Below are 16,759 nucleotides of genomic sequence, written 5' to 3'. Positions count from 1 at the left end.
CTTTATTTATCAAGTGTAGAAACAGCCCGTGCTTCTACTCCCTCAAACCATACCAGCAGTTTTCCAGGTCTCGACTTAACCCTTACATATCCCAACAACTTTTAGGGGTGACCCTCAGAAGAATCCATTGCAAACGTTCACTGGTCTATAAAGACAGGAGGGCTGAACCTTGAGTGTTAAGGAATTAAATCAACCGATTGTATACAATATTACTGTATTAGTTAACAGAGTGTGTCTTTTCTGAAAGCTAATGGCACACTGGTGATTAATAGCATTGTGAAATGTATGTATTAACACTATATGAGGATATATGGATACATAATATGTTTTAAAATCTGTGGCTAAACTGGGAGGGAACCTGTTTCTCCCTGACAGGAGAGAAGGCAGCTATTTATCTGTCTCCAATGTAAATTAAGCATGGTGGAATCAAAACAATGAAACCTCTATTTACATACAGGGAGATGGGAAGTCCACAGGAAGGGAAGAACAGCATGAGGTCATCCTGGCTCTTGAAACAAAGTCATTGAACTTTGGGAGACAGAAGCCATCTTTGGCAGCCATCACAAGGCAGATACAAAGGAACAGAACTCTTGCAAGATGAGAAAGATGGGTCCTTCAACCAAGGGGGAGGTCAAGTCTCTGGGAACTGAATATAGGTGAGATATCTGCTTAGACAAAGACCTTTCACCTAGGAAGACAAAGGAATCATAGAACTGGAGGGGACTCAAGAGGTCATCTAGTCCCACCTCCTGCACTCAAGGCAGGACTAAGTATTATTTAGACCATCCCTGACAGATGTTTGTCCAACTTGCTCTTAAAAATCCCCAGTGATGGAGATTCCACCACCTCCCTAGGCAATTTGTTCCAGTGCCTAACCACTCTGACAGTTAGGAAGTTTTTCCTAACGTCCAACCTAAACCATCCTTGCTGCAATTGAAGCCCATTGCCTCTTGTCCTATCCTCAGAGGACAAGAACAATTTTTCTCTCTCCTTCTTGTAACAACCTTTTATGTACTTGAAAACTGTTATCATGTCCCCCCGCAGTCTTCTCTTCTCCAGACTAAACAAACCCAATTTTTTCAATCTTCCCTTATAGGTCATGTTTTCTAGACCTTTAATCATTTTTGTTGCTCTTCTCTGGACTTTCTCCAATTTGTCCATATCTTTCCTGAAATGTGGTGCCCAGAACTGGACACAATACTCCAGTTGAGGTCTAATCAGCGCAGAGTAGAGAGGAAGAATTACTTCTTGTGTCTTGCTTACAACACCCCTGCTAATACATCCCAGAATGATGTTTGCTTTTTTTGCAACAGCGTTACACTGTTGACTCATATTTAGCTTGTGATCCACTATGACCCCCAGATCCCTTTCCACAGTACTCCTTCCTAGGCAGTCATTTCCCATTTTGTATGTGTGCAACTGATTGTTCCTTCCTAAGTGGAGTACTTTGCATTTGTCCTTGTTGAATTTCATCCTATTTACTTCAGACCATTTCTCCAGTTTATCCAGATCATTTTGAATTTTAATCCTATCTTCCAAAGCACTTGCAACCCCTCCCAGCTTGGTATTGTCCACAAACTTTGTAAGTGTACTCTCTATGCCATTACCTAAATCATTGATGAAGATATTGAACAGAACTGGAGCCAGAACTGATCCCTGCGGGACCCCACTTGTTATGCCCTTCCAGCATGACTGTGAACCATTGATAACTACTCTCTGGGAACTATTTTCCAACCATTTATGCACCCACCTTATAATAGCTCCATCTAGGTTGTATTTCCCTAGTTTGTTTATGAGAAGGTCATGCAAGACAGTATCAAAAGCCTTACTAAAGTCAAGATATACCACATCTACCACTTCCCCCCATCCACAAGGCTTGTTACCCTGTCAAAGAAAGCTATCAGGTTGGTTTGACATGATTTGTTGACAAATCCATGCTGACTGTTATTTATCATCTTACTATCTTTTAAGTGTTTGCAAATTGATTGCTTAATTATTTGCTCCATTATCTTTCTGGGTACAGAATTTAAGCTGACTGGTCTGTAATTCCCTGGGTTGTCCTTATTTCCCCTTTTTTTACAGATGGGCACTATATTTGCCTTTTTCCAGTTTTCTGGAATGTCTCCCGTCTTCCATGACTTTTCAAAGATAATTGCTAATGGCTCAGATATCTACTTGTACTTTTGTGGAAGATCCTGACTGAGGGAAAGTCAGGCATGGCTGGGAAGAAGAATGACTGGGAAGAAGAATGACTGGTGAGAGAAACAATATAGAACAAAGCCTGTATCTTTGCTGTGTTAAGTTTTAGACTTTGAGATGCATGTTTTCACTTTCAGTTGCTTGTTACCCTTTCTAACTTTATACCTTTTACATGGCATCACTTAACCTATGTCCTATTATTAATAAATTTGTTTTATTTTTACTATAAACCAACTCAGTGCCACGTTTAAAGGGAAGGGTGTTGCCATGCTGTCTGGAGTGGCTCACAACTGTGAGTGCCTATCTCAGGGCAGACTGCCAAAAACAGGGCAGACACCAAAAATTGGTGGCACAGTCTATAACTACATTTCACCAAGTCAGTAATGTGATCTCCTGGTTCGGTATAACAGTCTTACCATGGAGTCACAGATAATCCCCTTAGACTCTCCCATCTATCTTGCCACCCAGACAAAGTGGACTTAGTGATAAATGGTCATACACACCAAAAATCACATAATATTCAGGTTGCTTCCAGTCCCAAGAGACCAGTCACTTACCCTTGATCAGCTGGTACCCTAGATTTTACACCAAAGTCAATGTCTGCAGCCAGTTCTGTAATAAACTGTCTAAAGGTTTATTAACTAGGAAAAAGAAATGAGAGTTATTTACAGGTTAAAGCAAGCAAACATATACACACAAGTGAGTTATCATCTAGATCTTAAGAGTGCCAGAGTCATAGTGATCTATCAATTCAAAGTGTCTTTCAGGGCCAATCCAGGGGGCAACCCCAGGGATATTTGGCTTTAGTTCGGTCTCTCTCGCCCAGTCAGTGATCAAACAGCAAGGAGATGGAAAATTTTCCTGTGACTTTGTTTTGTTTGTTTTTGTTCAGCTTCCGTGTCCACGGGATGAGCTTCCTTGCACATAGCATTTCCATGGTGTAATAGGACCATTGACCAGTCCTTTGTATTACGATGTTCCTTCATGGCTCATCTGATTTTAATAGTCCTTCTAGATGAGTGGGGAGGGTGATTCCCATGGCTGGGTTCACAAATTCGGAACAAACATTTTCAAAGTTATAAAGCAAAACTTACATAATCTCTTATGGCATGGAATACCAACATTGCAAGTGAAATTAATGCATGCCGCAATTTACAAGCATTTCACAGAGTCTAAACACTAAACACATTCTTATAAATTAATACCTACTTTGAGCTAAACTAACATACAGGTGAAGGTCAGGTCTCTAGCTATGAGTTTGTTAGTTCTTAGCTAATGCTTGCAGTGTTGGCAAGAGCAGGCACCTGGTTTGTCAATGCAAAACTGGCTTAGGAAGGGGCATTACTGACACTCCCCCCATTCTCAACAAGGCATCAGCCACTACATTTTCCTTTCCCTTCATATGAATTATTTTAATGTCAAATTCCTGTATGTCTAGACTCCAAAGGCGTAATCACGTAAAACATTAAATTTGTTATTACACAAATAAGGTTTAAGTTGCTTACCAGCCCATCCAATGGCATAGATACTTTCTCGATGACAGCATAGTTTTGTTCAGTGAGGGTCAGTTTTTTGCTTAAGTAGACAACGGGATGCTTCTTGGCCCCCACCCCATCCTGCATCAGTAGTGCACCTAACACAACGTTAGAAGCATCAGTACACAGCACAAATGGTTTGCTGAAATGAGGGCTGACCAAAACAAGCTCTTTAGACAAAGCCTCTTATGTTCTGGAAGCCTCTCTCACAGGCTTCTCTTCATTACTGCCAGTCTGGTTTCCCTTTTTTTGTGAGGTCTGTTAATGGAGGCCACAATGTCACTAAACCCTTTTACAAACTTCTGGTAACAGTTGGCCAGACCAATAAAGGATTGCCCCTGCTTCTTGGTTTGAGGGACAGGACGACTCCAAATGGCTTTTACCTTTAAATGGTTGGGGCAAACCAACCCCCCCCCCCCGCCCCCATTCCAGTGTCCTAGGGTAGGACACCTCTACAACCCCCATCTTGCATTTGGAGACCTTGAAAGTGAGGTTGGCTTCTCTCAGCCTTTGTGACAACTCCCACATGGTTTAAGTAGTCTTGCCAGGAGCTACTGAAAATAGTCAAGTCATTCATTTATATAGGTTCTGGCAAATGTTTGGAACCCCTATACCACCTCATTTGAAAAACCTCTAAAATGTGGCTCCTTCATTAATCCAAAAGGCAAAACGTTACACTCATACAGGCCAGTCTCCACTATGAAAGCAGATTTTTCCTGGGCCTCAGCATCTAAGGGAGTCTGCCAGTACCCACAAGTCAAATCTAGGGTGCTTATGAATTTTTCACTCCCCCCAATAGATCCACTACGTCCTCTATTTGGAGTGTGGGATATGGGTCAGGTTGGGTTATAGCATTTAGCTTTCTGTAATCCACACAAAATCTCATTGTTTTGTCCTTTTTCGATTCCATTACAATAGGGGATGCCCCAGGGCTTTTTGACTTAATAATTACTTTAATTCCTACCATGCTGTCCACCTCTTCCTGGATTTGTCTCTACAATTCCCCTTTAGCCCGGCATGATCTGCTAGGAGCAGAGTGGGGCTCTGAGTTTTCAATGGAATGTACAACCTTGTCAGTTAAACCTGGCTGGTTGGAAAATACCTTTGTGGTGCTTTAAAAGGGCCAGCATTTCCTGCTTTTGGGTTGGATTTAAACCGTACTCAAATTCAGTGCTCTCCAGTGCTCTTCCCTGCTCTCCCTGACCAAATCAATTAAAGGGGCGGAGAACATTCCCTCATCAGCACAACAAATATTCACCACCATCACCAGCCTTTCACAGTAAGATTTTAATATAGTGATATGCACTGTTTGCACAGCTCCCCTGTCACTGGGCTTCCTTACATCATATGTGACTTCATTCACTCTTTCAATCACCTCAGAAGGTCTTTCCCAATGATCCTGTGTTTTTTCCTCACTGGGATTAGCACTAACAGCAAATCACTAATATCAAATGACCTTTCTTCAGTATGCTGATCATACCAAACTTTCTGAGTTTCCTAACTTTTTTTTAAAGATCCTGTTGCACTAAATTAATCAGAACCTGTAAATTCTCCTTAAAACAAGTGACATACTCCCCTTACTGCTGGGGGAATTCTGCATCACTGTGCAATGCAGAATTTTGCAGAAATTAATGTTGGGTGTGCAGAATTCCCCCCCCTCCCCGCCCCAGAAATGGGCTGCAGAGATGTCGGCCGCCACTAGGGGCTGCTGGACCTGGCAGAGCCTAGCTCACAAATAGAACACAAGGTTGCGGGGAGGGGAAGGGAACTGGAGGGTTCCCAGCAGCTGCAGTTCCCAGCAAGCTCTAAAGGAAGGAGGCGGCGGCACGCAGGAAACTCCATGCAAGCCTGGGACCCAGCATTAGGCTGTTTCTCCCTCTGGATCCCTGAGCTCTAGGAGTCTATGAGTGTCTGGGCCGGGGTGGAAGGGGGCCTGCAGCTGGCCTCTGGGGGCTAGGGGGGTGAGAGTGTCTGGGTTGGAGGAGCCGCAGCTGGGCTCTGAGGAGGAAGGGGTGTGAGTGTCTGGGTTGGGGGGGGCCCCACAGTTGTGCTCTGGAGGGAAGGGGGTGAGAGTGTCTGGCTCCCCCCAGCTGGGCTGTGGGGGGAAGAGGGCAGAGAAGCATAGAGGTTGACATAAGGGTTTCTTTATCTCTCTACGCCTGGGGGAAATTTTTCTGTCTGTAATGCTACAGACATACTTGCTGAGAGGTATTTTGAAAAAAATTACCAAAATAATTGAAACCAGCATGATTATATAGTGTTATTTTGACAAATAAAATATGCAGAATTTTAAAATATTGTGCTCCGAATTTTAACTTTTTGGCACAGAATTCCTCCAGGAGTATCTCCTACAGGCTGTCCTGTCTCTTCTGCCCTTCCGTCCCAAGAGCCTCGAATCAAATCTACGGGTTCCCTAACCTGCCTCCCATACAGGAGATCAAAGGGGAAAAAAAAACCCAGTAGACTTTGGGGGAACACTTCAGTATGCATATAGCAAATACGGGAGTAACACATCCCAGACACTCTCATGCCTGGAGACCAGGGGTGAAAGTAACTGAGGCCACTTACCGGTATGGGGCAGGGCGGCTCCAGCGCGGGGCCTCAGGTGGAAGGGGCGGGGCTGGGGGGGTCAGCATCCCCCCACCAGCCCTTCCAGTCCAGCTGGCCCATGCTGCCCAGGGCTCCCGTGTTGATTTAATGGGCCTGGGGCTCTGGATGCCACTGCTGCCATAGCGGCAGCAGCGTCTGGAGCCCCAGGCCCTTTTAAATCACTGGCCCCAGGGCAGCTGCTCCCTTTGCTCCCCCCCCGCCCGTCGGCAGCCGGGGGAGGGGGGGAGCCAAAAAGGGCAGGAATGTTAAAGTGCCAACTGGGGGGCGCAGCAACATTAAAGCGCCGCGGCAGCTCTTTAACGTTGCTGCCCCTTCCCGCCCCTCCGTCGGTGGCCCTGCCGGTACGGACCTTACCAGCAGGGCTGCCGACAGGGGAGGCAAAAGGGGCAGGGACATTAAAGTGCTGCCGTGGCAACGCTTTACTGTGGGCTGGGTATGGGCCGGTGCGGGTTCTTACTGGTACGCAGTACCGGCCCCTACCGGCTCCCTTTCACCCCTGCTGGAGACCCACATTCTTAGCACAGATTTTAAAGTTCCATTAAATCTTTCCACAAGCCCATGAGTTTCTGGGCGATAGGGAGCAGCCCTCACAAGGTTCACGCCACATAATTGCCACAACTTTTTAAAGCCTACAGACGTGAAATTTAAACTATGGTCTGTCAAGATTTCTCTGGGAAAACCTACTCTGCTAAAAATGGTGAATAAAGCTATAGCCACTGTTTCAGCTTCAATCTTAGACAAGGCTGTAGCTTCAAGGTGTCTGGTGGCAGAATCCACCACAAGAAGTATATATTTCTTTCCATTCCTGGAAAGTTTAGTGAGAAGTCCCACAATATCTACAGACACTCTGATAAACCCCTCTTTAATAATGGGCAAGATTAAGATTTATTGGGGCCCTGGATACAAAGAACATCTGGGCCCCCCACAGCCAGCGGCACTCGAACAAAGAGGGCTAAGGGGGCCATGCCCCCCCCCACACTTGTAAAAGTGGGAAGGCCATGCCTGCCCACTTTTTAACATGGGCACAGCAGCCTGGGGCAGGTGCAGAGTGGCACCGGCAGCCTCTTCCTGGTGCAGGGTTTAGACCCCCATCACGACAGGGCCCCACCCCCTGTTCCTCCTCTTCCCTGCAAGGGCCTGCCCCCTGGCCATATTGGAAGCCAGAGCCAGGCCGTGATAAGAGCCCAGGGGAGTCATTTCAGTGATTCCAGGGGCTACATAGGCACCTGAAAACTGTAGTGTTTTTTTGCAGATAACTTAGAAATTAGTTGACAGGAGGACTGTATCTAATTCCTATATAAAGAAAGACAAAAATATATACAAACACCAATTAAAGCCATATTTTATGTTTATATGTAAATTTAGAACAATAAGGTAATAATACAGCAAGGTATTTCTAATCCCAAGACTTGAGGTTTCATAAGAATGGCCATACTGGGTCAAACCAATGGTCCATCTAGCCCAGTACCCTGTCTTCCAACAGTGGCCAATGTCAGGACTTCAGAGTGAATGAATAGAACAGGCAATCACTGAGTGATCCATCCTTGGTCATCCACTCCCAGCTTCTGGCAAACAGAGGATAGGGACACTCAGAGCATGGGGTTGCATCCCTGCCCATCCTGGCTAATAGCCATTGATGGACCTATCCTCCATGAACTTAACTAGTTCTTTTTTAAACACTGTTATATTTTTGGCCTTCACAACATCCCTTGGCAATCAGGTCCACAGTTTGACTGTGCAGTCTGTGACACAGAACTTTCTTTTAAAAAAAAGGAGTACTTGTGGCACCTTAGAGACTAACCAATTTATTTGAGCATAAGCTTTTGTGAGCTACAGCAAAGCTCACGAAAGCTTATGCTCAAATAAATTGGTTAGTCTCTAAGGTGTCACAAGTACTCCTTTTCTTTTTGCGGATACAGACTAACACGGCTGCTACTCTGAAACCTGTACTTCCTTTTGTTTGTTTTAAACCTGCTGCCTATTAATTTCTTTGAGTGACCCCTAGTTCTTGTGTTATATGAGGGAGTAAATAACATTTCTTTATTCACTTTCTCCACACCAGTCAAGATTTTATAGACCTCTATCATATCCCCTTAGTTGTCTCTTTTCCAAGCTTCATTCTTTTTAATCTCTTGTCATACAGAAGCTGTTCCATACCCCTAATCATTTTTGTTGCCCTTCTCTTTACCTTTTCCAATATATCTCTTTTAAGAGGGGATGACCAGATCTGCACACAATATTCAAGATGTGGACATATCATGGATTTATATAGAGGCAATATGTTATTTTCTGTCTTGTTATCTATCCCTTTCCTAATGGTTCCTAATATTCTGTTTGCTTCTTTGACTGCCACTGTACATTGAGTGGATGTTTTCAGAGAACTTTCCACACTGACTCCAAGATCTCTTTCTTGAGTGGTAAAAGCTAATTTAGATCCCATCATTTTTATGTATAGTTGGGATTATGTTTTCCAATGTGCATTACTTTGCATTTACTTTCCTATATCTGTTTTGGAGCCTTAATACAAGAACTAATAATTTTAATCAGTAAATAAAATTAATGCAGCATATTTGCTCAATATCACTGTCCTTACAACATCACACCAATCACCCTAAAATATCCACATACCTTTTTTAATTTTCGTTTTTATTACCTTCTGGAAAATTATAAGCAAGCAAACATAGGCACTCTTAATTTGTACATCTCATTTCTCATTAAAAAGTTATGAAGTCTAAAGTAGTTGAGTTTCCCCACAAACATTCTTCTAAAACAGAATAACTAACAAATTAGAGAACAAATTCGTTTTGGCACTAGCTTAAAAAAAAGGAAAGACAAAAAGCTTTTATAATTGGAAAGAAAATATTACAAGAAATTGGCCAACATGAGTTTCCTATCAGCTCTGACACGCCTGAAGGTGTATCTCCAGCATATAAAATTATCACTTTTTTCAATGGCAATATGTTTTCTTTTCCTATTAAGTTACTCAGTAATTAGAAATAAAGTCTTAAACACTGTAATCTGTTTATACAATACATTTGATATTTCTCCAGCACAAATGAAAACACACTTCAGTTCAAGGTACTAAACGTGTAAAGATTCAAAACATAAAAACGAATTAAAAAAATTTACAAATCACTGATCTAAAAGCCTGTTTTAGCCTCTGGAAACCGTTCAGTTCTATAACGTAATATAGGAATCCTGAGCATGTATCTACAGTGACGCAACTGGATGATTCTTAACTGTGCCTGAATGAAATATTATATGACACTATATAAGAACATTTGCCCTCTAAACAATGTCATTTCTAGGGCATACTCAGATATTAAGGAAGTTAGTAAAGAGACTTGTTCCAAGGCTGTAACAACCTGGTAGGATTAAGAGCTCTCCAGGAATTGTGTTAAAAAATAATCCAAGTGGTACATAGACTAATTCAAGAAAGAAAACATTTTTATTATCTGATTGAGAAGTAAAGGTACGTACAATAACTTCCTCTGATTTCCATCAGGAGCGACTGAAATGTATAAGGGAAGCACTGACCGTCACACTGAAAATAAACTGATCAGCTGCATGGGAGAGACTTAAGGAGATCAGCACTCAACAGGTCTCTTCTCTCCGCCAAGTCTATCCAGAAACAGCTCTCTCCTGGCTCTCATCCTATCAGCTGGGTGACAAGGAGCTATTTAGCCACACAAAGTGCTTTGAGTTCCCCTCTGGTCTGGGGCTGCTAGCGCTGCTGTAGCTGCAGGGGTATCTAATGGGTACACAGGCTCTCAGCCACCCAGCCGGAAGGGCATTTGGGAACCTCATTAGACTCGCTCTGCGAAGGGGTGGAGGTGGACAGAGCAATACAGACAGCTCTTCTGCTCCTGGGCACAGAGCAGCAGCAGTAGGGTGACCATATTTCTCAAAGGGAAAACGGGACACTGCATGGGACTAGCCCAAGCTTGCCTGCACCCCTGTGTGAGGCTGGCCCAAACCACTCGCCCAAGCCCTGCCTCCCCCCCATGCAAGACTGGGACTGGCATCATTCGTCACCTGAGCCCTGCCTGCTCCGTACCCAAGCCCGGCCTCCCTCCCTGCGCAGGACAGGCACCAGCACTCACTCCCTGCACGTTCCTCCACACCCTGCCTTTTTAACAAAAGTGAGCATGTGTCTTGTTTGCTCTTGCCAACTGATCAAGTTGGCAAAAGGAAAGGGGACAAATGCCCACTTTTGCCAAAAACATGGGATGGCCAGGACAGGGCTTAGAAAAGGGACTGTCCTGGTCAAAACATATGGTCACCCTAAGCAGCAGCCCACACAGCGGGGGAATTTACGTTTCCCACAGCCCTGGGAGTGTGGAAGCTGCTGATCCAGCTCCTCAGGGACAGCCTTGTCAGCCAACAACAACTTCAAAGACTATAGCTAAGGGCTTCAGGTTTCTCCCACCATTGAGAGCACAGAGCAGCAATTCACTTTCCTGTTTGCACTGCACTATGGTAGGAATGTAGGATTCATAAAGGTTTATGCGCTTGGCAACATTCAGGGCACACCCGGAGTGTTGTGTAGGAGTAGTGCACACACAGCTCCTTTCAAGGGCATCAACCTTGGAATCTCGCCAAGATGATATGAACCATGGGAAGCCTCCCAGGACTGGGCTCAAGGCCCGAGAGCAAGGAATGCGGTAGATAGAAATTGGTAAATAAGAATGTTAAACAAAGCCAATGTATTCCTTTTATCTGTTGGAGAATGTAATGCGCGGGGGGAGAGAGAGAGAATAAAGGGGAAGGTGGAAAGCTGACAGGCAGAAGCCCGTTAGAGACCAGCCTGCTTGCTTGCTAAAAGCTGTGTTCTGTCTTGTCATTGAACCGCCACAACTGGCGCCCAAACGTGGGGCCCTCAGCACTCACCTCGCCCGGCAAGGGTTTCAGACGCGTCACTCATCCGCCTCGCGGATCCCGGTGAGTATTTTTCGTTGTGGTAAGTATGGGAAGCTCCCTCTCTGCTTTGCAAGTGCAACACCGCAATGATCTACAGTATTTGCTGCATAAGGCTCATCATGACTGCCCCACTCGAGAACTCACTCTCCTGCTACAGGAGGTGAGTGCCCAATGCCCGTGGTACCCTGAAGCCGGAACCCTTAAGCTAGCGGACTGGGAGCGGTTGGGCCAGACATTGCACAAAGAGCCTCGGGCGTCCGTGCAGGCTTTACATGCCTGGCACCTCTGCCGCGATGCGATACAGTGTGTCGCCTCGGACAGGCCCTCCCTCACGAGGCTGGTGATCTCGCCACGCCCGTCCGCTCCTGCAGCCATCCCCCCTCCTGACAATGCGAAACAGTGTGTCGCCTCAGAAAGACCCTCTCCTGCGCCAATAGAGGGACTGCCAATCCCACCACCCCCGTCCGCTCCTGCAACCATCCCTCCCCCTGCTTCGCCCCCAGTGCCTCTATTACCACCGCCTCCCTGGCCTTCCCCACCGGAGCCGGTGTGTGATCGCCCTCCGCCCGTGGGGCCCCATGCTCCGGGGCCCCCCGGGGGGTCGTCTGCGTCTGCTCAGAGGCTTTCGCTGGTGCAACAAATGGTTCACGCAGCGAAGACTCGCTCAGATCTTACAGCAGAGGAGCTGGCTGATCTGGTCTCAGTTTGTCCTGTGACCTGGCAGGATGATGGCCAGGGCAACCAGGTTGCAGACTGGGTCAGTTTGCCTTACTCGGTGATCAGAGAGGTAAAGAAAGCGATTCGCGAGTTCGGCCTGACTAGCACGTATGTGCGTGGTCTCATTGAAGGGCTAGGTAGTGGGTACTTCCTGATCCCTGAAGACTGGAAGGCGCTGTTGCGCATGATGCTGACACCCAGTCAGTATGTTATTTGGCTTAGTGAGTATCGGCAGATGGCGGAACGCCAAGCCCAGGTATATAGAGAGCAAGGTATCATTTATGAGCACTTGGCAGGGGAGGGCCAGTTTGCTACCGTGCAGCTGCAGTCTCAACTCCCTCAGGCCGTCTTCCCCATTATTTCCACCTGCGCCCAGCATGCTTTCCGGAAGGTCCCGGATTCGGGCAAGCCTACCAAAAGCTTTGCCAGTATCCGTCAGGGTGCATCAGAGTCCTTTATGGATTTTACCAACAGATTGCAGGAGGCTATCCTCCGACAGGTGGATAACCCTGTGGCAGCTCAGGAGATCCTGTTAAAAATGGCGGTTGAAAATGCGAACGAGGATTGCCGCCGTGCTCTCCAGGCTGCACAAGCCTCTGGAATTCTAGAGCTGTCGGACATGCTGCGGGCGTGCCAAAACATCGGAACCCAAGCACATAAGGCTGGAGTTCTGGCTGCCGCCCTGCGAAAAACCAGGAAGGAGGGGAAGCGTTGTTACCGCTGTGGTAAGGAGGGTCACTTTCAGCGGGAGTGCCGCTCATCGACGGCGCCCGCCCGCCCCTCAAAGAAGTGCCCCAAGTGTCGGAAGGGCTATCACTGGGCTAATCAGTGTCGTAGCGGGTCGGGAAACCGCACAACGGGTCCCCCCCAAACCCAGGGCCAAACGGGGGTGTTTCCCACTCAGACAACTGTTCCTCTGCCTTACAATCCATAGATTCCATGAGGGCGGCGACTGCCGGAAGTGCAGGGCTAGATTTGATTATGCAGGAGGACGCTGATTTTCAGTTGCCAGGGGAGGTTTGCGCCATACCTACACAGGTGACGGGACCTCTCCCTGCCGGATTTGTGGGTCTGGTTCTCCCTCGCTCACACGCTGGGAAACAGGGTTTTTTTGTCATCCCAGGAGTCATCGATGCTGATTACACTGGTGTTATTAAGGTTCAGGTGTGGACCCATCTTCCGCAATCGCTCCCGCGTGGACGGTCAATTGCACAATTGATTTTAGTTCCCTATCAGGTGCCAGCCGCAGAGGATCGAACCCGGGGCGGGAACGGCTTTGGATCGACGCTGTCTCAGTCACCGTCTCACAATACGTCCTCTCCACTTGTTGCTCTGACAATGTCAGTCCGCCCCTCAAAACCTCAGTTAACACTTCTCTTAAATAATGTTCCTTTTACAGGGTTGGTGGACACTGGAGCTGACGTTACGGTGATTCGTGATCCGGAGTGGCCAGTCGGTTGGCCAACAGTTCCTTCTAAAGAGTTGTGGGGGATCGGGGGTAGCAAACCTGGGCGCCAAAGTTTGTCTTGGGTCACGGTCTCTAAACCAGGAGGCTGTGCCCTTGCTACAATCCGCCCTTTTGTACTCCCTGTCCACCTCAATATTTGGGGCCGTGATTTACTTACAAAGCTGGACACCACCCTCGATATTAATATATAATGGCCCAAAATCCTCCCTCACCCACCTTGCCATCCGCATTACCATTGGTATGGCAATCCTTAGAGCCCATATGGATTGACCAGTGGCCCCTCCCTCTAGAAAAGCTGAAAGCGCTTCATTCACTTGTACAACAATATTTGCATGCACAGCGCTTGGAGAGCTTTACTAGTCCTTGGAATTAGCTGCTGTTATTTTGGCCTTTCAATTTTTTGCTGATTGTCCCTTTAATTTGATCATGGACACGCATTATGTTTATCAGGTAATTGATCATTTACCCCTTGCCCTCATTACCCCTCAGGTCGATGCGGACCTCCTTCGCCTGTTTTTGTCTTTACAGTATCTCCTCACCACTCGTAATTTCCCTTATTTTGTTGCTCATATTCGCAGTCATACCCCTCTGCCTGGGCTACTCATTGAAGGCAATGCGCGCGCTGATCGCGCGTTACGTGGTCAGGTAAATTCCCTCTTTTCTGACCCCATTGAAAGCCATGCCTTTTTCCATCAGTCTGCCTCTGTTTTGGCCCGGCAGTTTCATATTCCTGCTGATCATGCGCGTTCTATTGTTCATTCCTGCCCCCACTGTGCCGCTGCTGCCCCTACCTTTTTTTATGCCGTTAACCCTAGAGGTACCGCACCGAATCAGCTGTGGCAAATGGACGTCACTCACGTGCCACAATTCCACCCCTATTCGTTTTTACATGTTTTCATTGATACCTATTTGGGATTCCTTTGGGCGACCCCACAGCGTGGGGAAGCCACTCCCAAAGTTATTCACCATTTGCTAGCCTGTTTTGCTGTTATGGGTCACCCGAGCCAGATAAAAATGGATAATGCCCCAGCCTATTGCTCCACAGCACTTTTCATCTTTTGTGCCCAATGGGACATCCGTCTCAAACACGGGATCCCTTATAATTCCACAGGCCAAGCTATTGTTGAACGTGCAAATCGCATGCTAAAAATCTTGCTCGACAAACAATTAAAACAAGGGGAGCTGCGTCTCCGAATCTTAGGAGACATTCAGCAACAATTGCATATCCTTTTGTTTACTTTAAATAATTTAACGCTGAACGCAGATCAGCAGACCCCCGCGGATCGGTATTTTCACAAATGGAAAGACCGCGTGTCTATTACCATCAGCTGCCCGATCCGCAATGGTTGGGCCCAGTGCCTTTAATCACTTGGGGTCGGGGATATGCTGCTGTGTTTCTCCCTGCAGGACCGTTGTGGGCTCCGGCCTGGTGTGTGCGACCGGCACTGAAACAGCATGGCGTGGCACCAGGGCTGTCGAACCCCATACCGGATTTTCAGCTGACCTTGGAGGAGACCGCGGTGCCTCCCGGGTCGACAACGGCGGGACGGAAACAGAAGAGGCGTAGCATCCCAAGCCAGCCCGTGACATGGGGAGCAGTAAAAGCATTGGTCGCCGCGGCTCAACGAAGACTGGCAGCAAACCAACAGCCAGAGACTCTTGAGACTTTGTTTGTGGCAATTCTCGCCCAAATTATTGCTAATTCTGTATTGGTTGTATGCCTTTTGTGCCTGCTATTTCCTGGAGGGGTTGATTCGGGAGCGCTTTCTCCGTTACAGGCCCGAATGACATATAACCTATGGGAAAGATTGGCTTCAATAGCAAATGTTACCCACTTTTGTTTATTTGATTTTGTAGCAGCTGAAGAATTGTTAGGTACATGCCTTATTTCAGTATGTCATCACCCTGAGGAAATTGGGAATGAGATGATGCTCGCCGCTTACTCGAACCTTTCTTCCCAGTACTCTAGCATGGCTAATCGGGGCCAGGCCAATCACACTTTACCTTTTTAAGCTTATTTTTTGCTGCTGCTGTGTACAATGTATTCCTTTTTGTTAAGGCTTTGTCGAGACCCGCCTTGTCTGTCCGGGAGTTAATTGGCTTGCAAATGCAAATTGATGGCTACCATGAGATGGCCGAGCACAAATAAACAAAAAAGGAGGGGATGTAGGATTCATAAAGGTTTATGCGCTTGGCAACATTCAGGGCACACCCGGAGTGTTGTGTAGGAGTAGTGCACACACAGCTCCTTTCAAGGGCATCAACCTTGGAATCTCGCCAAGATGATATGAACCATGGGAAGCCTCCCAGGACTGGGCTCAAGGCCCGAGAGCAAGGAATGCGGTAGATAGAAATTGGTAAATAAGAATGTTAAACAAAGCCAATGTATTCCTTTTATCTGTTGGAGAATGTAATGCGCGGGGGGAGAGAGAGAGAATAAAGGGGAAGGTGGAAAGCTGACAGGCAGAAGCCCGTTAGAGACCAGCCTGCTTGCTTGCTAAAAGCTGTGTTCTGTCTTGTCATTGAACCGCCACATAGGAAACTTGGGGCTGGGGAGAGTAGGTGCTCCCTCCTCCCTAAATGGTGCACCCAGGCAGCCCGGGCACTGTGAGGAGTCCCAGACCTTCCACCTGCCCTAGGCACGGAGCTGGGGGTCCCAAGAGCAGCCCCCAGCCCATATCCCCACCTCCCAGGGGGCACTGCTCAGAGATAGAGGATCCAGGGTTTCCTGGGTGGCTCCTACCATGGCTGGCTCTCCGGCTTCTGGCCAGGTGGTGGGGCCTTGGGTGAAAGGAGGAGCAGAGGTTGGGGCCACAGTTTTGCCCCACAAACACACTTCTGCACAGGTTCCGGTCCTCCCGGTGCCCTCAACTTGTCCAGAACCCATGCATTAATCCGCCACTGCCTCTGGGTGGTGTTAGCACTCACAGTGGTAGCAGTGGCACTCATGGTGAGGATTGTGGGTGCAGAATGTGGGGTGACCTTAAGTTTGGGGCAATTTAGTTTTACATAGCTAGGAGCCACAGAGTGATGGCAGATTTGCTTGCCTTCCCTTAGAGTAAGAGATTTTAAAATCTGGGCCCCCTTGAGTTTTTGTTTTCTTTTGACAAAATTGGGGTTAGGTTTATTGCTAGATGACTCCTCCTCCCTCTTTACCTGGGGAATGGAGGATTTCCCTTCCCCGGGGGTTTGCACCCCCCATGAGCCCTCAACTGAAAATATTCATCAGCAATTTCTGTTGCCTCCTAAACCGTGGAGCGTTTTTTGTCACAGATGGCCGCTTTTACCTCATCAGTGACCATCCACTATC

The 16,759-nt window shown here is 47.1% G+C and overlaps 1 long non-coding RNA gene across 1 annotated transcript in view; it reads left to right on the top strand.

Moving 5' to 3' along the window:
• Window positions 1-538: 538 nt before the first annotated feature.
• The window catches only part of LOC141984196 (uncharacterized), a 36,701-nt gene continuing 20,480 nt past the window's right edge, over window positions 539-16,759 (top strand). Inside the window, exons 1-2 of the long non-coding RNA XR_012638680.1 lie at window positions 539-656; window positions 2,083-2,255. This is a non-coding gene — a long non-coding RNA (uncharacterized LOC141984196). The remainder of the gene's footprint in view (window positions 657-2,082; window positions 2,256-16,759) is intronic.

This window comes from Natator depressus, chromosome 3, assembly GCF_965152275.1.
Source record: "Natator depressus isolate rNatDep1 chromosome 3, rNatDep2.hap1, whole genome shotgun sequence".
Classification (NCBI taxonomy): Eukaryota; Metazoa; Chordata; order Testudines; family Cheloniidae; genus Natator; species Natator depressus.
Note: the sequence above shows the minus strand (reverse complement) of the source record. Positions and strands in the feature narration are given on the sequence as shown.